The sequence below is a fragment of the Urocitellus parryii genome, chromosome 5, assembly GCF_045843805.1.
Source record: "Urocitellus parryii isolate mUroPar1 chromosome 5, mUroPar1.hap1, whole genome shotgun sequence".
In the NCBI taxonomy this organism is placed as follows: Eukaryota; Metazoa; Chordata; class Mammalia; order Rodentia; family Sciuridae; genus Urocitellus; species Urocitellus parryii.
The window spans coordinates 127,784,688-127,809,268 of NC_135535.1; the positions used below are offsets into that span (position 1 = coordinate 127,784,688).

The 24,581-nt window shown below is 44.5% G+C and overlaps 1 pseudogene; it reads left to right on the top strand.

The window, feature by feature from the left end:
• The first annotated feature begins 1,353 nt into the window (after window positions 1-1,353).
• Window positions 1,354-2,892, top strand: LOC144255046 (neuropeptide Y receptor type 4-2-like; annotated as a pseudogene).
• Window positions 2,893-24,581: the final 21,689 nt, after the last annotated feature.

The following is a 24,581-nucleotide window of genomic DNA, read 5'->3' on the forward strand; positions in this document are numbered from 1 at the left end:
TTGAATTTGCTGGTGTTGCCCCTCACTAATGACATAGCTCCGCTCTGGCTAATGGTCAGCCAGATCCTTGGGATGTGTCTCCTATTTGCTGCATCTGAAGCCAGTACAACAGTAGCAGTTGTGGCTTGCTTTTCTACCTCAAATTTTGAACTTTGTGTTTTGTCCTGGTATATTTCCTTGTGTCATGTTTAACTCCAAATAGTGCTTTTTGCTACAAAACCATGGTGCTGGCAAAACTGTCCTGCCTCTTGAAATCCAGAGCCTAAATAACCAGACTGTAAGCTGTCAAGCAAATTCCTGATTTGACTTTGTAAGTGGCTCATTTCTTATAAGTCAAACAAGACTCATCTCTATAAGTCAAATGTACAATGAGTAACATTTATGACAGCTGATAAATTGTAATTAATCTATGTCTAATCTGACCTCATTCTGTAAGAATTACCTTTAAGTTAGAAGTTGCTCAGGAAGGACACAGTTATGTTAAAAAATAGGTGTTACTAATATAAGGGAATTATAGATTATTTCAAATAGGATGTTCCTCCATGAATAGTGTTTCTCAAAATAGGACCTGACAATCATGTTCATCAGAATCCCTTAGGCCACTTGTGAAAATATGGATTCTTGGGCCCCATCCCAGACTCACTTAATTGTATTCCAGGGAGAGGAGCCCTGAAATCTGTACTTTCAATATGCCCCCAAATAATTTTGATGTTTAATGAAGATTGAGAACTGGGACCTTATGGGACGAATGATAACTAGAGAACCTGTGAGACTGTGTGGTGGGTTATAGTGATGCATGCTGTGATAGGGCAGGGGACTCTTCAATGTCAAAATGTCATTGGCATTACTTCTTTGAGGCTCTTGAGTCCAAATTCCAACTTAATATTGGAGTGGTCCCTTGTGCTGAGGAGACTCCAGGGAGAATGAACAGCCTGTGGCAAGGCATGGAAGTGTGGAACTACCTGGTGCATTTAGGAACTGCAAAGTACATCAGGTGACTTGAGCATACACATGGTGTGGGATCCAGGGAGAGAGATGTCCTTGACCAGATGTTCAGGAACAATAATGAGAGCAGATATATACTGGTGTGCTGGCGAGTAGTATTTGCATACCTGAAAGTCATCACCTTTGACAAGTTGTCACCTGAGAAATATGGCTGGCATGGCAGATAGGGACTGAGACCAAGAGGGTGCTTGTGTTGAGTTCCAAGAAATTCTTCTGTCCTGAAGAGCATGAAGTGAACAGAAACATTTATTGTTGCCTCCAAATGGTAAAATGTGTCAAGGGGTTTTCTGAACAATTCTGCCTCTGAACTCTGCATACAACTCCCCAACTACTTTATCATCAAAACAGATGAATTCTGAGGTAAGAAGGAATACATGGATCAGATTCTGGCATCACACAGACCTCCGTTTGTATCTGGGACCCATTTTTTATTAGTTGTGTGGCTGGGGACAAGTTGCCTCACGTCTCTGAATCTTAGATTCCTCATCAATGAAATGGGTTGATATATACCTTTCAGAGTGAACCCGCTAACATATACAAAACACCACACATGATCCCCAACATGCAAAGTGCTTCCTAGAAGGTAATGACTATTAGATGCCAGTCTCTTCCCTTGAGCTTAGGTTATAGCTCCTATTGTCCCAGTTCCTTAGGTGACAGCTCCTATTGTCCATTTATTGGGACGGAAGCAGCTAAGAACCTCCTCAGTGGACCCTGCTTCTCCCTGGATTCCATTCTGGAGGCATGATCCCTGAGTCCCATTTGTCTTTCTGCCTCATAGGCTTCACCTGTGAAGTGGGCTGCTTAGTTCAAGAGCTCCTGGAAACTTCTCACATCCACCCTGAACACCTCTCACTTCCTGGCCTTGTGCTTTCCAGGATCCCCACAGGGTGAAAACAGGAGCCAACCCAAGGATGTCCTGTATAACTTCTCTGACCACTGCCAGGATTCTGTGAACCCGATGGCTTTCATCATCACTTTCTACCATTGTGGGGCTCCTAGGAAACCTTTGATTATGAAGAAAAGGAGAAGAACAATGCTATCAATCTGCTCATTGTCAACCTGGCCTTCTCTGACTTCCTCAGGGGCCTCATCTGCCAGCCACTCACAGGACTACTGATTGGATCTTTGGCAAGGTCCTTATAAGATGCAAGCCTTTATCCAGTGACAGTCTCCATCCTCTCACTTGTCCTTGTGGCCCTGGAGAGGCATCAGCTCATTATCAACCCAACAGGCTGGAAGCCCAGCATCTCCCAGCCTCCATGGGAATTGTGGCCATCTGGCTCATTGCCTGCTTCTTTTCCTTGCCCTTTCTGACTAACAGTGTCCTGGAGAATGTCTTCCACAACAACCACTCCAAGGCTCTGGATTTTCTGGTAGACAAGGTGGTCTGTACTTTATCTGTACCACCATGGCATTAGCTGTACCACCTTCTTCTCTTCCAGGACTGCACCCCTCTGGGCGTCATTCTGATCTGCTGTGTACATAACTACCAGCACCTGTGGAGGCAGGGTGTTCCCCAAGGGCACCTACAGCTGGCAAGCTGGGCAGATGAGAATGATCAGCTGGATGCTCATGGCAATGGTGGCTGATTTTGACATATTCTGGCTGCCCTTGCGTGTGTCCAATACCCTGGAGGACTGGCATCATGAAGTCATCCTTGTCTGTCACAGAAACCTCATCTTCTTGGCATGCCACATGATTGCCACAGCTTCTACCTGTGTCAACCTGTTAATTTATGTCTTTCTCGATGCCAACTTCAAGAAGGAGGTCAAGACCCTGGTGCTGACCTTCCAACAGATTTCCCTCTTGGAGGAGTTGAGCATTTGCCCCTATTCACAATGCTCTGAGACTTTGAGGCTAAGTGGAAGATCCAACCCCATTTAATCAGGCCCTAGGTTTCTCTCTGCTATTTTCCTTGCCAGGCCTTTCAATATAGCTAATTGGACATGCTGCAAGCTGGCAATCCCATTGTTTAGTCAGCTTTTTTACTGCTGTGTCTAAAAGACCCAACCTGAACAATTGTAAAGGAGTAAAGGCTTAGTTAGGGGCTCACAATTTCAGCGTTCTCAATCCATAATTAACAGGCTCCATTCCTCACGTCTTGAGGTGAGGCAGAAGATCATGGCAGAAGACTGTGGTAGAATAAACCAGCTCACATAAAGATCAGGAAGCAGAGAGAGACTCCACTCCCCAGATATAAAATATATACCTCATAGCCACGCCCCCAAAGAACTACTTCCTCCAGCAACACCCACCTGCCTCCAGTTACTAATTGGTTAACCCCATCAGGGATTAATTCACTGATTAGGTGAAGACTTTACCCCATCATTTCTCCTCCAAGCTCTCTTGCATTGTCTCACACTGAGCTTTGGGGGGACATCACATCTAAACCATAACACCCATCATTTCTGGATTTTAGGGCCCAGATAGTCTGGCAAGATTCCATTTTTGCATTATTTGCCTTGTGAAGCCTGACCCTCCCATAGTTCTGCTGTTTATTTTTGGGAGGATTTTGTACCAGATTCTGCAGTTCATGGTGCACCTTGTGGCTTGAGCTACAGGATGGCAGAGCCAGAGGTGTCTGGTTATAACAGGAAGGGTGCATTGTATTAAGTCAGCAAGAGATGCCTGGCCTGGGAAACCAGGGAGTTTTCCCCCACCATAAACCTTGAGGCAACTGTGAAGTGAGGAAAGGAGCACTTGGAGAAAGAGCTCTGAACCTTGGTCACCCCTGCCCGCTGGGAGAGATGACATGTGTGTGTATGTGCTTCACAAGTGGCAAGAATTCCGTAGATTCAAGGCAGTGTGATTCCTGTTGTGCCATCAGCATATCCAGCTGAAGAGGACAGATCCTGGTTGTCCTCAGGGCCCTCTGCAGAAGGGGTTTCTACAGTTCACACTCTACTACATTATTTTTCCCATTCACTGTGCCTGTTACCTTTATGGACATAAACTTACAAGGTTGTCAACACCTGGTGAATGACCTCTGTATTGCCATAGAGCACTTATCCTCCATGCCTAGGACAGGTTCTGGCAAGGGAGAGAGCTCCAGAAAAGATTTCCATTGCAGATCAATGGTGAAGATGCCACTTGTAGCTGAGTATTAGACCACAGCCATGTGCCATGCTATGGTCCAGCATGGAAAGGAGTCAGGGGTCAGGCTGCTGTGCCCATAGTCTCTTACTTGCCCTTCCTGCCTGCCAGGACCTCTCTTGACGAGAACCCTGGATACAAACTCTGTGGCCTCCCTTGTGCTGCCTCACTACAGAGGCCTACAGTCCTTAAGGCTATGTCTACAGCCTCCTTCATCCATGCCCTGACCACTGAGATGAGTTGCCCTAGGCCACAGGCCTTGGTTTTGTCAAAGTGTTCCCAGGACATTGGCATCCCAGTACCCTTCAGCAGGAGTAGGGACAGGGATTCCTGAGTCTCACTTAATGAGGCCCTGGCTGACAGGAGTAGGAGAGATGGAGAAAGTGAGCATGAATGTCTCCCTCATGGAGGTCAAGGCCCAGTTCTCTTGATCCTGAACCAGGTTCAATGCTTGGCCTGGACCCACAGCCTGTTCTTGCAGAGAAGGACATGTCAAGATCGTTCCTGGGCCACCTTGAATGTGATGTCCTAGCCTTTCTAATAAGAGCTACCCTGCAATGGAATGGACAGTGACTGGACACTACATGGTCCCCTGGGGGAAGGTATTCAGTGCCAGAACCCTCAAGGATCCTCATTGTGAGAAGATGAGCATTGCACAGATGATCTAGCAAAGGGTGAGGCAGCAGCAGACTGTGCAGTCACATGGTATCTTTGGTCCAGGCCCTGAAAGAACCTGTGCAAGTGACGCCTGAGACAAGTGCTCTTTGAGTCATCTGTGCCCTTCCTAGAACTTTTTGTCCTGTCTCAACTTTAATCACATCTCCCTTTCAGTTCCTTTCTTTAAATATTTGTCTGGGATTTTGAGGTGATTTTTTTGAGCCACTGTCTTGGACACAGCTTGTGCTTATCCTCTGGTGCCATCTGCTGCCAAATAATCCAGGTGACCATCTGTAAGCAAAGCCCAGACTCTGGCATACCTCCTGGCAAGATATCATTGTTCAAACTCTCCAAAGAATTGAGGTCCTCATGCTTCTCCAGATGATCTCATGCAAGGGCCTGAAGTTTGCTTCTCATTATCAATCTCAATGGTGCCAAGATGCTTGGGGACAAAGATGCTTTATGGTGCTAGCATATGTGAGGACAGAAGCACCAGACTGAGTATGAAAGTACTTGTTATATGGAATGGGGTGGTGGGTGGAAGTCTCACTGACCATGTTCTGTGCCTCTCTTCCCTTGCTTAATGTGAAACAGTACAACTGAATGGCTGTCTCCTGTTCATGGTTCCCAACGACCTCAGTTGCTTTGATGCCAGATCCTGAACACTTGCTACCCAAAGTATGGTCAGAAGACTAGCAGCCTCAGCCTTACTCAGAGGTGTCAGATATGTTGAATTATTGTTTCCATTCCAGACCTGCTAAATAATAATCCATATTTTGTCAAAAATCTGCAGCTTAATACATGCACATTAAAGTTAAGAAGCTTTGCTCTAGGATTAACTTGGAGCTTAGGGTTACTGGGTGAGCACTTGCAAACACCCACTCTGGGAATTGGAGTAGAGCTATAAAATCCTCATTGCAGACAAGTGTCTTCAAACCTTCTATTATAGGAAAAGGTGACTCAGTTTTGGTTGGTCATCTCATCTCTGGCTTCCTGTGGATGTGTTGCTTGTGAAGCCTTGTCATTCTTTGCTAAACGCATATTTATATAATTCTACTCAAAGGAAATATGTCCATTGACATTTTTCTCTATTTCATTTAAAATATATCAACAACAGTTTTACTTATTGCTAGATATCATTTTTGATAATTTTAGAAATTGCTTAAGTGAAAGTTGGTACCTCTCAGTATCTCTTAAGCTCTCAGAGGAGCCAAAAATTGACCCTTGCCAACTGCAATCGGAGTTAACCTTCCTACAGGGGAGCATCATGGTTGAGATTGGAGACTCACACCCAGAAAGATTGCCTGGGAACCCACAGAATGCATCATCTTACAGAATCCTGATTGTGAAAGTTTAAATCTGCCTAAATCTAGCCCTTCCTTTTTTTTTATAAATGATATTGACTTGTTTTCTCCAGTATGAAAGTAATCATATTCATCATTGAACATATGCAGTATATACAGAAATAAAGTGCATTGTTTTTTTTAAAGGAAATCAACAGTAGTTCCAGCATTCAAATATAATCACTACTTACAATTTGGGGACTCATTTTTTTTAGTTTATATACGAATAACTACATATGTATGCCTTGTTAAAAGGCATTTTTCCCAGTCCTAGCATGGAAACTGCTTCCCATGGTTCATCCCTCTGTGATAGCTTACATTCTGTCTTTGCATTTTTACAATCATCCAGTCAACATTTTTTATGAACTTCACAGTTTTTACATTAAATTCTGTTGAAATAACTGATGAGGTTTCCTCCTTCCTGAGTGACGAAGTGCTTAGCATGCTAGACCCTATTATTGTTATTGTTATTAGGCCAAAAAAATGAGAAGAGGTTGGGCTTGGAAGAGGGGCCTGAGTGTACCGGGGTCACCAAGGGGGCTGGCTCTGGAGGTCTTGGAAAACTGCAAACAGGATCCCTTTACAGCTGGGGGAAGGAGCAGCCACCTCTGGAGGAAGGAGCCTCAACAGGTCCTGCTCCTAAGGGAAGCAGCAATAGGGAGAGGCAAACCCAACCTTGCCCCAGCTTCCCAGTTTCCCTCCAGTGCCTTATGTTGGCAGGCTCCACTAGGGAGCAGCTGGCCACACTGACAGGGGTGTGCAGAACCTCAGTCCTCAGTCATGAAGTGGGATCTGTCACAGGTGCTGGGAGATGAAGGGCAGTAGCTTTCTTCCTGGCAGGGTGCTACTCAGAGAAGACCTCTTTGAGCATTTGCTCAAGGCCACAGAGCTGGTGTGTGGTGTAGCCTTACATCAAATCCTTTGGTCTCTGGCTACTCTCTGCTTGGCACCACCTTAGGATTGCTGAAGCTGGTGCCTCCCCAGGGCTCAGGCAGAGGCTGGGCCATGAGACTGCAGGTTCAGTGGAAGCTGGGATGTGCTACCATGTAGGAGAGCTTACCTCACATCTGGGACAATTTACCAGGTGTGGGCTCCAATATGTTTCCTTGGGATGTGGAGCACTCCAGAGTTTCTGGAGTCTTCTGGTGACTTTGGGAAAGGAAATACAGTTCTCATCTGAGCTCTATCCTCTCAGACTCTCATCTTACTCTTGCAGTACACTCTGAACATGATGGTAGAGAACTTTCTAGAGTCCAGAGCCTTTGGGTTTGTCCCATCCCTTACTGCATGGCTGGAGTTTGCCATTAAAGCCTTTTGTGTTGCGCACTATCTGCACAGGCCTTCGGCCTTCCTTGAAAGTGGGTCTTAACTCACAGACTCTGGAGCTGCCTGGCACGGTAGCCTCTGGCCACATGTGTGTGACTACTCGATACTCAAATTGTGATTTGACTCAATTGAGATGTGTGGAGTATGAATTTTCCCACAGATTCAAAGCTAGCACCCTCCAAAAGAATGGGAATTGTCTCATTGAATTTGTTTAGGTTTATAATGTGTCCAATAGTAGTATTTTAGTATATTGGGTTGAAGTATGAAAATCAGTGTCTCTCTTTTTTTTTTTTTTTACTTTTTAGAATAGCTTTAGGCTCCCAACAAAATTGAGCCCAAAGTAGAACTATATCACATCCCAAATCCCCCTCACACATACCCTCTCCAACATATCTCCCACCCCAAACCATATAAGCCCCCAAATTGAATCTCCAGCTATCAGGTCCCCTCCTGCTTGGCAGGAGTTTTCTCTATTTTCACTTCAATAAATCCTACTCTGTTTACTCTTCCCTTTCATTATTGTCCATGGATTTCATTCTTCAAATTTGCAAGACAAAAACTCAGAAGAAAATTGGCAAAGCTGTAAATCTAGTTTTATCTCAAAACTCTGGTTTCAACAGTGCCTTACTCCCCCAGCTTTGTGTCCTCAAAGTCATCTCCACTCTTTTGCTTTTTTTTCCCCTGCTACAAGCTTTGTCACTGTGGCCTGCAAACTCAATGAAGCACCACATTAGAAAAACCTGCCCCATGACTCTGCCAACGCCCTCAGAGCCAAAGTATTCTACACTCACAGCCTCCACTCTCACTTGCCCATTACTTCTCAACTGAGGGCAATTTGACTTCTACTGCTGCTGAAGTTGCCCTCTATAGAATCACAGATGGCATGGTCATCGCTGCCTGGTGATGCCCAGGGCCTCTCAGGCAGGACTCTCTCTCCAGCTGGCTTTCCCATTGTCTTTGCTCTGACCTCCCTCCTTAACTCCATTCTACCATATTCCTATTTTTGGCTCCTTAAATATGACACATTGTCTAGCTCATTTTCTGTAGAATCCACATACATGTTCCAGTTCTTCTTAGAGCTGGAAAGAAAAAGGATGTTTTTTTCACATGGCTGTTATCCCCTTACACACAGGGACTAGGCCTTTGTTTCCAGCACAGTCATCAGTGCACTATGAGCCCCAGAGTAAATATCCCACGAGGAACAGGAAAATAGTAGTAGAAGCTTGGAGATGAGCTGGGCCTCCAAGAGGGGAGCAGGGAAGAGCCAGGCTAGCAACTCCACCTTCCCAGTGGGGCAACTAATCAAGGCTACAGCCATTGCTGGCAACTAACTGTGTGGGAAAGGCAACTTCCCTTACAAAGCATTTAAGCTAGACTTTGGGGTTTAGGGAAATGGGGCTTCCCCACCTGCATTTAAGAAAGTAGGATGGTGTAATGTCCATTAAGTGAGGAGAGAACAACAGGGAAACAGACAGAGAAAGAGATACATAGAAACGGGGAAGGAGGAAGAGAGGGAGGCAGACAGAGAGAGGACCAGCAAATGCTAGGGCAAGCAAGTTCTTTGACCTGAGTTCAGTACTTTATCCTCCTTTCTTCCTTTCCCTAGGAAGAACTGTTGACACAGCAATCTAATAAAAAAAAAAAAGTATGTATCAATACAGGGACCAATGAACCAAGGCTTGTGTTACTGTGCAAATATGCAAACTTCCCTCTATAGACAGGGATAAGCAGGCATTTGGCATTGATTTTAAGATTACTTAACAAGCACAGCTCCAGATGACCTGCAAGCTGCTGTTCCCTCCTCCAGGAGGCCAGGTGCCCTGACCCTTCTGTTCTTAGCACCCCCTGCTATCCTCTGGTCATCTCTAGGGTCATTATCTTTGGGTCATTTTCATTAAAGTTGACATCTTCTTTACTGCTTATGATCTGCTATATACATTCAGTCACTTATTAATGAGAGGGAATGGATTCTGTGTGTCCTCGGTGAATGGGGGTTAACAAAAATATCTGTCTGGCCAGGCTCTGGGTCTTCTGAAGGCAGGACTACAAATATGTAAAAGGCAGCCTGGAGAAGCCCAGAATTTATATAGAAAACATTGGTAATTGCTCTTTAGATGTTGTTTTTTTTGTTTCATTTTGTTTTGTTTTGTTTTGGGTGGCACTGGGGATTGAAACTAGGGCCTCATGCATGCTAGGCAAGCACTCTACCACAGAACTACCTCCCCAGTCCCATTACTCATTAGATTTCTGTACAAAAGTTCTTTTCCATGTGATATATCATACAGTGAAATATGAGAAATAATCGAATGTCTTGCCATGAGAAAAGTGTACATAATCTATGGTATAACAGGCTACTGGGTTGATATTAAAGAGGTTTTTTTCAATTAAAAATATTTTTAATAAAATTAACTGATATCTCCACCTGTAGGATATTTATAAATTCACTTGTATAGTATTTACTTAGTATTTACTATTTTTCCCTTATTTGTTTTCTGGATTATTTCCTTCAGTAACAAAATTCTGTCTAGTGAACTCTGTAACTAAAAAACATTTTCTTCTTGGGCAATCCTTCTCCAAAAACCTCAGTTCTTTTAAGTTTTGGTACCATGGCTGAGGATGGAGGCTCCTTTTTAAAGTTTTCTCAGGACAGTTTGTTCTTGGCAGTTACCATGCAGGTATTGGCCCTGGCCAATTACTGAAGTACTGAGTTTTCAGTGACTGTGTGGCCCTAATTCAAGTACATGAATTAAATAAGAATAAGTCTTGCATGAGATCCATCAAGTCAGTCATCTCCTGCTGCAATAAAGACGTGTTACAATAGGATTCCTGGAAAATTCTTAAATGTCACATAATCCGGAATATTACACATGTCAGATGTTAGGGTTTGTATGTGAGATGTCCCCCAAAAGCTCACATGACAATGCAAGAAGGTTCAGAGAAAAAAAAAATGATTGGGTTATGAGTACCTTAACCCAATAAGTGAATCAATCACCTGATGGAATTAATTGGATGGTGACTAAAGATAGGTCGGGGTGGCTGGAGGAGGTGGGGCACTGGGTGCATGTTTGGGTATATATATTTGTTATCTGGCAAGTGGAGCTCTCTCTGTGTTTTCTCATCATCATGTGAGCTGCTTCTCTCTGCCACACTCTTCATCCATGATGTTCAGCCTTGAGCCCTGAGGAATGGAGTCTGCTATCTATGGACTAAGATCTGTAAAACTCTGAGCCATTAAATTATCTTTTCCGCCCCTAAAATTGTTCTGGTCAGATCTTTTAGTTGCAACAGCAGAAAAGCCAACTAAATGTGTTGGTACCAGGAAGTGTTATCATTGCTGTGACTACCTGACCATGTGGAGTTTTGTGAATTTGGTGAGAGGAATTTTGAGATGCTTAGCAGTGCCAGCTGAAAATGTTTTAAACTGTTGTAAGTGGAACTTACTGGCAAATTCTGGTGCGAGTTCAGAAGACCATTTTAAGACGATGGACAGTGAAGAAAGGGCACAAGAGGGTTCAGAGAATGGGAACTCTGAATTTGGAATTTGGACGAGAGGCCATTTGTGTTATGTTCTGGCTGAGAAGTGGTCTGCATTATGTCCATATCCTGAGACTTTCTGTGAGGCTGATTTTAAAAGCATTAGACTTCTAAATCTGGGAGAAGAAAGGTCTAGGCAGCATCGTATTCAGGAAGTGGCATGAATATTGCTGGTGGCTTTTAGCCAAATTTATTATGATATTCAGGAATGGAAAGCAGAGCAGAAAAAAATGAAAAAACATGGACTTGAAATGTGGGAGAAAAACTGGGGCTAAGGAAGTTGCCTTTATTAAAAGACATTATTGCCATTAAGAAATCCTGAAGAGTTTGCCCAGAGACAATAAAAAAGATGGCTTGAGGACTTCCCGGGACTTGGTAAGGCTACATCCACCTCAGGGTCAAGGATGTAAAAATAAAAATGATCTTGAGCAGAGACCAGTGAGGCACCCTTTGTTCACAAGGGGCCTAGGAAGATTTTTCAACATGCTCAACCACTGAGACACTCAGAGGCTGCTGCAGAGTGTCCCTGGGGGCTTGGCTAGTGTTCCAGATGGTGGCAGACCTTGGTGTTAAGCATGTGGTGCTGGTTCTGCAGGAATGCAGGATGCTGGAGTTAGGGGGTCATTGAGGCTTCCACCAACATTTAAATGGGAGGCCTGGGAGGCCAAGGAAAGTGCAGCAGGGTTAAAGTCCCTGTGGACAGCCCCTGAGAGGGCAAGGCATGAGATGTGAGGAGGACTCTGAAGCTGCAGTGGAGACCACCGAGATTAGGAAAGTATGTGGGACATGGTCCTAGGAAAGCTTCAGGAATTGAGCAGAGACAAGCCAACAGAAAGGCCACTGCAACCAACAAGGCCACAGGGTGGAGCTACACAGTCCTGTGAAGAAAGCGTCATGAAGCATGTACTCCTGAAGCCAGACATGGAGCCACAGGACATATTGGTCCAGCGGAATTTCAGTCTTTTAATTTTTGTCTCCTGTGCTGACTTTTGAGCCCCTGGTCCTTGGCCTAAGTTGGGCACAAAACCTAGAAAACTGGCTTCTTGTTTCCTTTCCCCACATTCTCTCACAGGGTCCACCCAATGTATCTCCTCAAACCAACTGACAAGTTCTCGAGTGAAAAGGGATTTATAATTTCCCCCAGGACTGTAGTAATATATTCCACAAACATCATGGTTTAAAGATGGAAGCTGACCTTCTCATGCCTCTGGAGGTCAGAAGTCCAGCGTGGAGGTGTCACAGGGCTGCACTCCCTCCAGAGGCCTTAGGAGGATTCCCTTGCCTGTTCCCTCTGTAGGTGCCTCCAGGCTTGGCTTGTGGATGCATCTCTCCAGTCTCTTCCTCCATCACCACAGGCCCTTCTCCTTTACGTGTGGACCTCTCTTTCTCCATCTCTTACAGGAAACAGTGCTCACACCTTATCTGACAAAGTACTGGTATCCAAAAAGAAAGAAAGGAACCTTACAACAATTCAATAGTAACAAAGCAACAACTTGATTACAAATGGATAAGCCAGGAGGAACTATCTGACAAGCCTTAATTTAATTACAATATGCTCAGTTCCTCAGGGATCTGGCAATTCCAATGTGGACATATCTTTTTGGAGGGCCACAGTTCAATGTACTACATGATTTAATTAATAATTAAACAAGGACAAAGGGCAGAAAACCAGGACCACCCTTACACTGGTCTAAATGGCTTTCCAATCTTAAAGACTCTGCTTACAGAGGTTGCATGTTCCTATCCCACAGAGAACCAGGAGGAGAAGAGCTCAGATCTCTTTTGTGCTCACTACCAAAACCTTCCTACTTCCTGACATAGGCCTATTGGCTGATGGAAAGTCCACGTGGTATCTGACCCACACCATAGGTATGATTCTGATTTTCCTTGGAAGTTAGAGTTATCCTCTCAAAACTCAATGTGGGATGGGGTTGGAGGATTGTGGGGAATTGAACCCATCTGCAGGCAGAGAAGAGAATCCAAGTTTTAGGGGGGAGCTCAATTAGTTCCAGGGCCAGTGGAATACTTGACTTTCTAGAAAAGGAGGCAAGAGAGGCCAGGGGAGGGAGACAGAGTCAGATAAACCAGGGAAAATGGGGAGACACCTGGAGGTTGGGCCTGGCAAAGGAGGCCCAGAAAGTTCTAGATGCACATTTCTCTTTGTCACTCAATACTGGGTTACATGGCTCCTTTGTGGGATTTCAAGGGACCTCTGGTTACAGTCTTACCTCCAAGATCCCCTACTTTGAGACAAAGACTCCTCTCTTCATTTTCTCCTCCACTTTTCCTATTTTTCTTCTTCACACACACACACACACACACACACACACATATATATATATATATATATATATATATATATATATATAGAGAGAGAGAGAGAGAGAGAGAGAGAGAGAGAGAGAAAGAGAATGTGTGGAACTGGCTCAGTTAGTTGTGGATGCTGACAAATCCAAAGATCTCTATCTGCAAACTAAAGACCCAGGAAATTTGGTGTGTGATTCAGTCTGAGTCCAAAAGCTTAACAAACAGTGTGATTGATGATATGAATTCCAGTTCAAGCATGGGAAAACAAATAAAATTGATTTCCCAGCACAAATGGGGATACAGAAATTTCTTTAATGAAGGTTTCTTCTTGCTACCATGCTATGTGATTCTGCTGGGACCCTGATAAAAGGAGTCCCTCTTCCACTGGTTTTTCAGAGTACCCTGTTGGCCAGGGTTTCATACATTGCACAAGCTTATTGGCTCAGGGTGACACAATAGGGCAAGCCAAAGTCCATTACTGGGAAACTGACTGCTGTGAGGGGAATTTTGTCTCTGTATGTGCTAAAGGAGTATATGGGCTTGGGCCTCTGAATGTTATCTTGATGTCTCAGGAAAACAATGGGTTTGGAACTGATGTCCAGAAGCATCCTTCAGAGTTCTGTGGTAGAGAGGGAATGTCTGAGGACATTGCTTGAACTGACTGGTTCCGACAGTTTCTCAACATCCTAGGTGTGGGTGTTCCAGTTAGGCTAGCCAATATATTTGCTTTACATGCCGTATCTTTCAGGGGTATCAAAAATGGCCCCAAATCCTTAACAGAGCTCTTCTTGAGAGGTGGGATCTCTTTTCCCTCCCTTAAATCTAGGTGATTTCAATGATTTCTTTGACCAATATGTTGTGACAGATGTGATACTGAGTCCCCTTCAAACATCAGGACTAAAAAAAGATCAGCTTCCCAAGGCTGCCTTCTGAATCCAGATGTCATGCTGGGAAAAGCCCAAGACACATGGAGAAGCCACGAATAAGCCTCCAACCACAGTCCTCACTCAGTCTCAGCTGACAGCCTTCAATGTCCAGCCTGGTGGCCTCTGAGATGTCTCAGATTCCATCTGACAAACCAGGAGAAAGACCTCAAGAGAGACCTGCCTGGCTAAGCCCAGCCAAGCCTCCCAACTGTGAGAGGCAATGACAAGTGGTAGTTTTAAGCACTATCTTTGCAAGTAATTTTTATGCAGCAATAGATATCTAGGAAAATATCATATCTGCAACAAGAAGAATCATGACTGATAGAAATTCTTAAGTTCTTCACATAGATGTGTCTTAATTGATTTGGACATCAAAATAGGAATATGTACCTTGAATCTCAGCATGGGGCTTTATGAAGATTTGGACAACCTCATGAATTCTAGCCTATGGGGCTTAAATTCAAATAACACCTGTTTGCCTCCTACACAGACACACCTAAAGGGACATGAAGAAGGGTCCAACATCTCTTTGAGAGCCTGTTCTGAACATCTGACATATTCTTGTGATTAATAAGATGGTAAATGAATAAAACACTATACATGTGCCTAAGAAACTGGACAAGAGGAATTTTTTGTTTTTTTCTTTTTGTTTAAAAAGGACATTTTAGATGCAATATTTATAGAAGTAAATATAGAAACAAAAATACACACATATTACAAGTGTACAACTTATTTTTGCTAAGTGAATCATGTAACAAGCACCCAGATGAAAACACTGAACATTGTAAGCACCAAAAAAAACAACCTGTGCTCTGATCTAGTTATGATTATACAATGGGAACCACCTCATTCCCCAGAGGCTGTGGAAACCATCTTGAGACAGTACTGGAAGCTTCTCTGGGTGGGGGTGTTATGCTCGAATTCGGGACCCCCAAAAGACCACCAGAGACCAAGATCGATGTAAGCAGCAAAGAGGTGTTTATTCTGAGCTAGCTCCGTCTTCTGTGTGCATATAGCAACTGGTGACGCTGAGAGGTCCCGAGCCCAGTGTTACAGCAGTTTTATACACTCTTTGGGGAAGGCAGGGACTTCACATACATCATAGCATCTCTTAGCAAATTATCACACACCAGGGAAAATCATAAAACAACTCTAAAACATGATTAGCACAGTCACTGGCGGGAACAAATTGGGTAAGGGTGATTGATTAGTACCAGAGGGATTTGTTTGAACTGACTGGTTTAAGCCACGAGGGGAGTATGTGCTGAACTACATGGTTTCCCAACATGTTATCAATCACCATAAACTACTGGGAGGGTCATCTGGCATCCCAGGTATTTTCCCTGTCTCATGCTGATTGGTGGTTGCTAGGGGGTTGCTATGGGTCCTCACCTAGCCTGACTGAGTCAGGGACACCTGGCTCCAAAGATCTCTCATAATTTGTAGATAAACAACTCAGCAGGGTGGGTATGTGCCTAGGAGTGCTCTGTGGGTCTTTCCAAGGACAAGGGTCATGCCCTCTTCCTTTGACATGCTTTGCTCTGAGGTAGAGGCTGGTTTCTCAGGGGCACTTGGGGACCAACCATTTTGCAGTTATGGACACCTATGGTGCCATGTTTCTGGCCAGAAGACCTTCTGGGAACAGTTCTGGTCAGACCTTTGCAGGACCTTTGCCCCTTGAGTCATAGCTGCTGGTACAACCTGTGCTCAACTTTAGAGAATGAGGGTAAATGCAAATACTGTGGCCACCCCATGCTTTAGGACTTGGCAGTGATGCACCTCAGTTTATCATGGAAAAAAATATTAATGCAACTTCCAGTTGACAGTTCTCAGGGATTTGAGGTGGTACAGTCTCTACAGACCTGGAACCATGTGTTCAGGTCAGCTATGGGAGCAAGAGTTTGGTCCTAAGGAAGCCCTGGCCTCAGGGTACTCATACATAGCCTTATTAGGGAGGCAGAAGGGTGGGCAGATGATCACGTGTCAATGTAGTGGAAACTTCAAAGTAGAAAGGATAAGGAGGATCTGGAGAACATGCAAAGCTTCTCCCCAGAGATGGAAAAATACCTAGTACTTGTGGCTATCTGGAGAGTTTAAGATGCCCACTATGGCCATAGAGGTGAAAGTTGGGTATAGAAAAGGAGGAAAGGGCTGTCTTAGAATTATGGAGATTTGAAATACTCAAAGGCAGTTTGGAGCCACTGAATATCTTAAGGTTTCTAGTGCTATGAAATAAAAAACAAATGTTGACTCTTATTCCCAGGTTTCTAGCAGAAAGGGGAGTAAGAGTGTCTTCATTATGCATGACAAGTCTCTGGGATGACACCTGAATTTATGCTAATGATGTAGTGATTCATATGGGAACCTAGATTATTGAAGGATGGAGCTGACCAATGATGTGATTCATGGGTTGAATCATTGAGCCACCTGACATCAGCCCAACCTCTGAGGAGATGAAAGAGACTAGGAATTGGGTGTAACCATAGGAGCAATAGTGATCAATCTTGCCTATATAATGAAACCCTAATAAAAATTCTGAACATGGAAGTGTGCTTCATCCTCCCTGCTAGGAAATCATACATGCATGTGCCAGGGGAAATAAAGGGGTGAGTCATCCCATAGACATGGATATTTTGAATTTAGAAATCCTCCTGTATGTATCTCTCTCTGGGTGATTTGTGTCTTTTATGATAAAACAGTAATCCTAAATATAAGAGTTTGGTATCTTTCTAGTGAATTATTGAACCCAAAATCCTGAGTGGGAACCCCCAGATTTATAGCTAGTCAATTAGAAGTGCAGGTAGCCTGAGAATGCAGCTGGTTTCTTGTGGGGCCTTAAATCGATGACAGCCTTACTTCCACTCCCACTCCCACTCCCATGTGCGCACAAACACACCCCCTTAGACAGGGCATCTGGCACGCTGGCCTGCTCAGACACACAGACCTTCCTGGGAGGGTGTAGTAGAGATTAGGCAGGATCACTTTGATACTCCTCTGGTACAGCTGAAATTCTGACCACTGTGGGGAGCAGCCAGGGGCTGGTTACTGGTGCTCCTGCCTGAATAAACAGAAGAAGCTGCCTTTGTTAATTTCCAACAGCACAATCCCCTCAACAGAATGTGGGATAGGAAAACCCTCACTATTCACATTAACATGGATGGAATTCTCAATAGGTCCGCCATCTGCTTCCCTGTTCAGGTCCTGGAAACCCCAGAATCTCTGTGGAGTCACCTGCTTGGGCACCCATGGCTCTGTGGAAATGCATATCAGAGAGTGCAGGCTCTAGATCCATCAGAGCTGGCCTTGACCCCTGGCTCCATCTCTTACCTGCTTCATCTGCCCCCTGCTCCATGGTTCCAGGCAGTTGCCTCTGCTCTCTGGGCCTTGGTTACCTCATTTGCACATTGGAGCATGTTCCTACTTCTATGGGTCTGGAAAGGATGGAGTGAAATTATATTTATGTGCTACCTCTTACCATGATCATACAAGGTGTACAGTAAGTGAATGTTTGGTGGCTCCAAGCAATGACAAGAGAGTTGCCTGTTCTCTTTGATCTGTGCAGGGGGTGGTAAGGCAGCCCACATTTCCTAGGTGCTTATTTGTGCTTGCTAGGTGCCTGCTTCACGTCCCAGATCAGGTCTCCCAGGCCAGTCTTCTGGAATTAGAGAAGCCTGCAATGGCTCTAGCCACAAGGCTATGTGGGAATTTAGCTTCCAGGATGAGCCCAGCATTGAATGCAAGGAGTTTATTCAAACCAGAGGATCATGAGTATTAATGGGGTGCTGATGAGTCATTGGCACAGAGTTGGGGTCCTGAACATCTGGATGGGTAGTACCTCTTCATCTAATTTGTATCTACTTAGCCTCTGGAAGTATGTGCTGCTGCTCTTATCCTTACAAGGAGTCTCGGGCTGCAGGAGGTAAAAACCCCATAAGGAACTGGGACTGGTGTTCATACTTGCCCTTTCCAAAACCCACCTTTTCTCCTCCCATAAACTTTCCCATAATTAAGTAATGACCTTTTGGCCAACACCCCCTACTGACTCCTGAATAATCTAACTGCAGAGACTTCATTATCACTGGGAATGTGGCTCCAGCCTTCCCTATCTTGGCCACTCATGGGCACCCTAATTTGATTGCCCCCAAATGAATGTGATGCAGACTTAAAAGATGCTGGAAGACACTGCCATAAATTGAGTGCATTGGCTTCAAATTGTTATGCTTTGAATTCAATTATATTTCTCCTCCAATATTCTCTGAATATCAATCCAGCTTCTGGCTACAGAGCTATCACTGGAAAGGGCTATTTTTGTTTCATTCCAGCCACTTCCATCGGCTGCATTCACGATAACATTGTGTGGGAAAACTCAGCTTGGGGAAGTCAAGAGAATTCAAAGCTGGTTGCTGAGCCTCCTGCCATCCAGCCAGCATGTTTCCTGTCCGGGAAGGGATTCAAAGCAATGAACCTGATTAAAATGGTTTAAAAATTATTTTAGCGCACAAGCATTCCAAAAGACCACATAAAAAGAAATGTTGCACTCATGGAATTTGTCATGTGATAGACTTCAGGGCACAATTTGAACAGAGGTCTGGGCTCAGCCTGGTCACAACCTCTAGGTGAATTGGGTAAATCACCCATCTTTCCCAGCCTCAGTTACTCCATTTGAAAAAAAATGATGAAGTTGGACTCCAAGAACCATTTTCAGGAGCCCTGGACTCCTTTTGATATTCTCCTTTTGTTCAGGTGTATCTACCCACTGTTCAACCTTGGGACCTGACTTCTTTGGCTGCCTATAGCTTTCTTAATGGCTGCTAAAAAGTTGGGATTATACAGTGTGTAGTTCTGGATGGAAGACAAAACTCTATAGAGAGGTCAGGCCTTCTCTACCCATCCAAGGATGTATCCCTCTAAAGTTCTAGCACCTATTCTATCTCTTTCTTTACCTCTTCAGGCTTTCCTTGCTCTTTGTACCCTATTTCCTCTTTGAGCCTTTAATTCCATGGGTGATAATGCATCCTAGGGTTACTTGACTTGTCTCTGTGTTCCTTCACATCCCTTTTGGTTCTTTTAACTGCCCATTTCTGTAAGGAATATTTGCACTAACATCTCTATATGTGAATCATGTAGGATGAGCATCATTTCCTGCCATGATCCTGAATGATGCAGATAAAAATCCACTTTTTTTGAGGTTTCTCATGGAGGATTCCCCAAGGAGAGAAACTGCAACCAAGACCAATGGAGAATCCTGGTTATGGAGATAGGCATGCAGCTGGGGCAGTCTGGGAGCTTTGAGGCTGGGCCAACCAGGGAGAGGCTGTCCCAGGGGCACTGGTAGCCTGTAGCACAGAGCATGTCCTGGGAGCAGGGGGAGGTGGTGACCTTGCAGAAGGGCTGAGGGCCTGGAATTGTCTGACCTGGCTTTCAGAGAGTGGGACATAGTGCTGCACAAGGACAAAGAGCATGAGGGAAATGCTCCATCCCCACCCCTACTTGGTCCTACAGTTGGATGTGGGAGAGTGAAAATCCCTTGACCTAAAGATCAAAGTGTCTTCACAGACGCCCCAGAGGAGGGAGGTTCAGGAAGAGCCAAATCAGAGGGTTTTACTTAAAAATGAGATGCTCAAATGTGCAGTGACCACGGAATGGTGTTATAATTGTGGAAGAACTGGAAGGACAAGAGTCCCACAGCACAGTGGAGTAAGAGGCAGGGAGACATGGAGGGACCAAATCTTGCTTTTGCTCTTGGATCAGTGACCCTGGGTTGTAGGAGTGGACTCAAGAAAGGGCTCAACAAGGGTTACTTATGGCTCGCTGCTTGGTCAATGACCCAGGCCTCGAGGAGGAGGGTGGATCATCCCACGGGATGTAAGGTCTAAGAGACTCCATATCAGAGAGCTAAGCCAGACTGCAGGAGCACTCTACAATGAACATCAGGCCTGGTCATGGGCTGGTCAGCATCAGTGCCAGTTTTGGGGCACAAGCTCCTCAACATCCAGGCTGTAGCTACCTGGCTCAGGGTCAGCAGTTGGGGCCACTGAAATTGGCTTTGGCGGCTTCATATCCTGGACCCAGGCCTTCCCCTTGGTGAGTACTGACTTACCTGGAGACACAGGGAAGAAGAGGCTACTAGAAGGAATGGAGTCTGTCACTGTGGGTGCTCAGGACCATCTGGAAGACTGGGCCTGTTAGAGAAGGGGTAAAAATGTCAGAGATGGATACTGATGCAAGTAGATGGCTTCCTGGCCTGGCCTCTGGGTGGCTGGTTGTGTCTGAGTCAACAGGAAACTCAGTGTGAAGAAGCCAGGCCAGGACTTCCTGGTGAGCAGAGGTGAGGATGAGGCCAAGAGCCTGCGCCTCAGCCCAGGACCCCAAGAAGCAAAAGAAAATAGGATCCAGGCAAGATGTCCCTGGATACTCTCCAGTCATCTGTGCCAGGATGAGGTGGGAGAAAGAATCAAGGACCAAGCAGGGTGAGTCCTACCTGTGGACAGACACTGGTGAAAGGCGATCCATATGACGGGAAACAGACAGATGGAGCAGAAGCAGGCGCTCTTGTTAGAACACAGACACTTTACTATTGCCTGCAGAGAGATGGAGGGAGGGAGGGAGAACAAGAGATGTGTTCCTTCCTTTGTTCATTCACTCATTCATTTATGATTGCTTTTGGATTAAGCTTGTGAATTTTGCCAACTATTCATACATTTGGGGTTTTTAATTTTTTTTTTAATTGAGAGATAATAATTGTACACCTCTATGGATCCATTGTGATATTTCAGTATGTTTATTCATGAGGAGTGACTAACTCTGAATATTTAAACTATCCATCATCTCCAGCATGTATCATTTCCATGTGATGAGGATACTCAGAATCTTCCCTTCTAGCTAGTATTTTTATTTTTGAATTAAAAAATACAATAGTGTTGCTTAGGGTTTTTTTTTAAACAGATTGTTTTAATTGAAATCAGATGAAAACAAAAGTAATGTCCTTCTAAAAGTCATAACTTGGAATACTAATACCAGTGATTCAAATTAGATGTTTTTTTTTCCATGATCCTAAAATTTTATTTCGAATGGAGTCACATTAGTAAATATTGATCAGATTAGCACTTCCCATTCAAAGCTCAAGACATTCATCCAAATATTTTAAAATCTTTCACTTTTACAGTATGTCTTATGTTCAGTGAAATACAAGAAAATAGGAACAAATCAAATTAGAGAGAAGGTTTATATTGAAAGGAAACAGTTTCCCTCCTCATTCCTCCCTATCTTGGCTTCCTCCTGCAGAACCAACTTCTTTTAACATTCCCCTTTTTAGCCCTTCTCCAGAACTCCAAATAGCATAGGTACTCTTATTTCCTATACCTCTTATTTATTTCTTGATTCATCCGTAGAAAGTTTATTGACGTCATACAATGGAAAATAAGAGAATACTTAATGTATCCATTTCTCTCTCTTCCTTCCATTTTTCCAAAATTTTACTGTTTAACAATAATTATTTTCAGTTGTGTTATTTACCCCCAAAATTCTAAATAGTGTAATTGTGATTTTATTTTGAATTTCACTGGCCTCAGTCAGGGTAGTGGACTGTTGGGTAGTTTGGGTCTGTTTCCATCCACTCCCACTTTCTTTTGGAAGGGCTCTTTCCGTTTGCCCAGGTAGACCTGGACTGTTGTCTGGCCAGTCAGAGAACCCTGTGTCCTTGGCCATGACCACTGCTGGACACTGGGCATGTTCTCTAGTCCAGGTCTTTCAGAATCAATCCTTCCAGGACTTCTCTACAAATATTGTTATTTTTCTCCAGAATTACAGCTACCAGGGAAATGCAAAATTGGCTCTTGTAGGGTCCCTCCAGGTCACTCTATGTGGAGAGATCCTGCCTTAGTAAACAAACCCAGAGGCCGACGGTGGTGAGTGAGGAAGCTGAGTGGGAGAAAATAGGTTGTGGTGATCAGAAAGACTGTTGGGTCCACCTTGCCTGAACTTCACACCTTCACAGTTACAGGAACTTGAAAATATGCTGAAATTTCATTATTAGCTTTCAGAGCAATTCAGGAATGATAGTGGTTTACTGACCACTCTATCCCATATGTGATGAGAATCAACACCTAAGATCTATGCACTAGTTTTATGTAGAAAATTACCCACACGTTGTTGACCTAAAACATAACATAGCTTACAGATCTGGTGAGCAGAAGTCTTAAGTGGGTCTAATGGGGCTATAATAAAAATGCCTACAGGATGGGAGGGGCTTCTGCTGGAGGCTCTGGTAGAGACTCCTGACCTGGCTTCTTCCAGCTTCTGGAGCCTGCTCCCTGTCTCCTCCTCCTTCAGAGCCAGCAACAGCAAATTGCATTCTCCTGCATGGCTCTGCTCTGTCCTCTCCTCTTCCTCTCTCTTCCCCTCAGGGATCCTTGTGATTACACAAGGCCCTTGAGATTGTCCATAATAACCTTCTCCTGTGAAGTGTCTGTCTCTGTCCTCAGTTAACAGGCTTCCCTTCTTCTGCTTCGGTCTTATAAGTTATTCCATGTTGAGTTTCTTCTATTTCAGAGATGTGTCCAGGAGAACAGGAGGTGAGAAAGGGATAACACAATTCTCAAAGGGGCTGTGAGAATTGTGCAGGGGGAAGGGTCTGGATCTTGGCTCTGATTTGGTCCAAGGAGTGCAGTTGGCATTTGCTTGGTTACTTATGGCTTATTCCCTCCCTCACCTTGTGGCCTTGGGTAACCGTGAGCGTGTGCCCACACCAATCCCAAGATCCTCCTCATATTGAGCAGATTTTCAATAAACTCTTCTTGCAACGTGTCGTGTCATCAATATTATGGTCAAAGTGGAGGGCTGGGAGGAGGTGGTTCATCCCCATGGGGCCACTATGGGCTTCTCTCACCAGCAAACCTGGAAATGGATCTGACTAAGTCACAGGTGGCACCAAGGGATGTCTAAAGAAAGGAGTATGTTCCCATTGGAGGGGACAGCTTCCTGTTGGCTGAGCTGTTGGTAAAGATGTGGATCAGAGCTATTTTAAGAAAGTTGTCTATCCAACACGCTATTGTTTGGAGGCTCCACCCACTCACCCCATTTTAAACAGTGAAGCACACCACTTCCAACCTCATTAAATTAATGGTATTCATAATTACTGAAGCTAAACATATAAGTGGTATGTAACAGGTTACTGTCTGGTACAGTATTTCATATCATAGGCATTTGATTAATTGCTGGCATGTTTTAGATATATACATATTTTAAAACATTCAATTCATAAGACATTTATGTGGTTTTGAGTATTTCAAAGTACTCACTGTATTTTCATGTTTTTAACATTTTACCAGGTCTGGGAAAAAAAAAAAAAAAAAAAAACAGAAGCCTGTAGTCTAGCTCCATAGAGGACAAAATAGCCCTGAAAAGTGTTCTTGTTTGGACAGTGGAAGCCGGACTTGCTGAGGAGGTGTCAGGCAGGATGGAGTCACACCAGAAGCGTGGTATCCAGGCCACCACTAGGAGCAGGCATGACCCCTTATAAACAGGAAGTGGTCACCTAGGGAACGAGCCAGTGCAATCCTGGCCTTCATACCTGTGGGTGGTGTGACTTTAGTCCAATTACATCCCCTTTCTGGCTGTTCGCTTATGCTCCTGTGAGCTCTGAAATCATGAAGAACAGAATGAGTATGAGGCTGTGGGTGGTTAGTTTCTCTCTCTTAATCCTTTTTCCAAATATGGAATATGGGGAGTGCTAAGAGTAGTGTGTTCCTGTGCAAATCTCCACCTTGACCTTAAGGCCAAAAAAAACCTAGTGGGCAGAAGGAATAGTGAAAATTTAAGCTAAATTTGGCTTTCTCTTCTTGGCAAAGGGAAGGGGAGAGAAGAGATAAAAGTGCTCACTTTGTGGGTGAGGATCATGTCCTTTTCTTAGAGTGCACACATTCCTAGGCTCTTTATCTTCTCAGCTGCAGTTCTGGAATTCCTAAGGCCTCATATCTGATACCCACCATTTATACAGAGGGGGTGAATGAGACCGAGATGGTCCTCAGGGAAGGGGAAAAGAAGGGCCAAAGGGCACTGATTCAGAAACCCACTATGAGGCCCAAAAGGGGCAGGCACCAGTCAGGGAGGACTTTGGTGGAATCATCACAGAGGTATAGGTGAGGATGTAAGCCTCTGCTTCTATTTGCTATGAGCTGATCCAGTTGGGAATTAGGAGGGCTTTGTTGGGGTTGGGCAGGGACGGAGACTAGGAGTATGATGCTTCAGAAGACTGTATACTGGGTGGGAAATGCCTAAGCGGCCAACACTCAGCTCAGGGCAATGACTAGGCTTGTATGAGTCAGAGTTGAAGGTCCTACGGTAGCCATGCCTAGGTACACTTTCCCAAATGGTGGGTTCAAGTTGG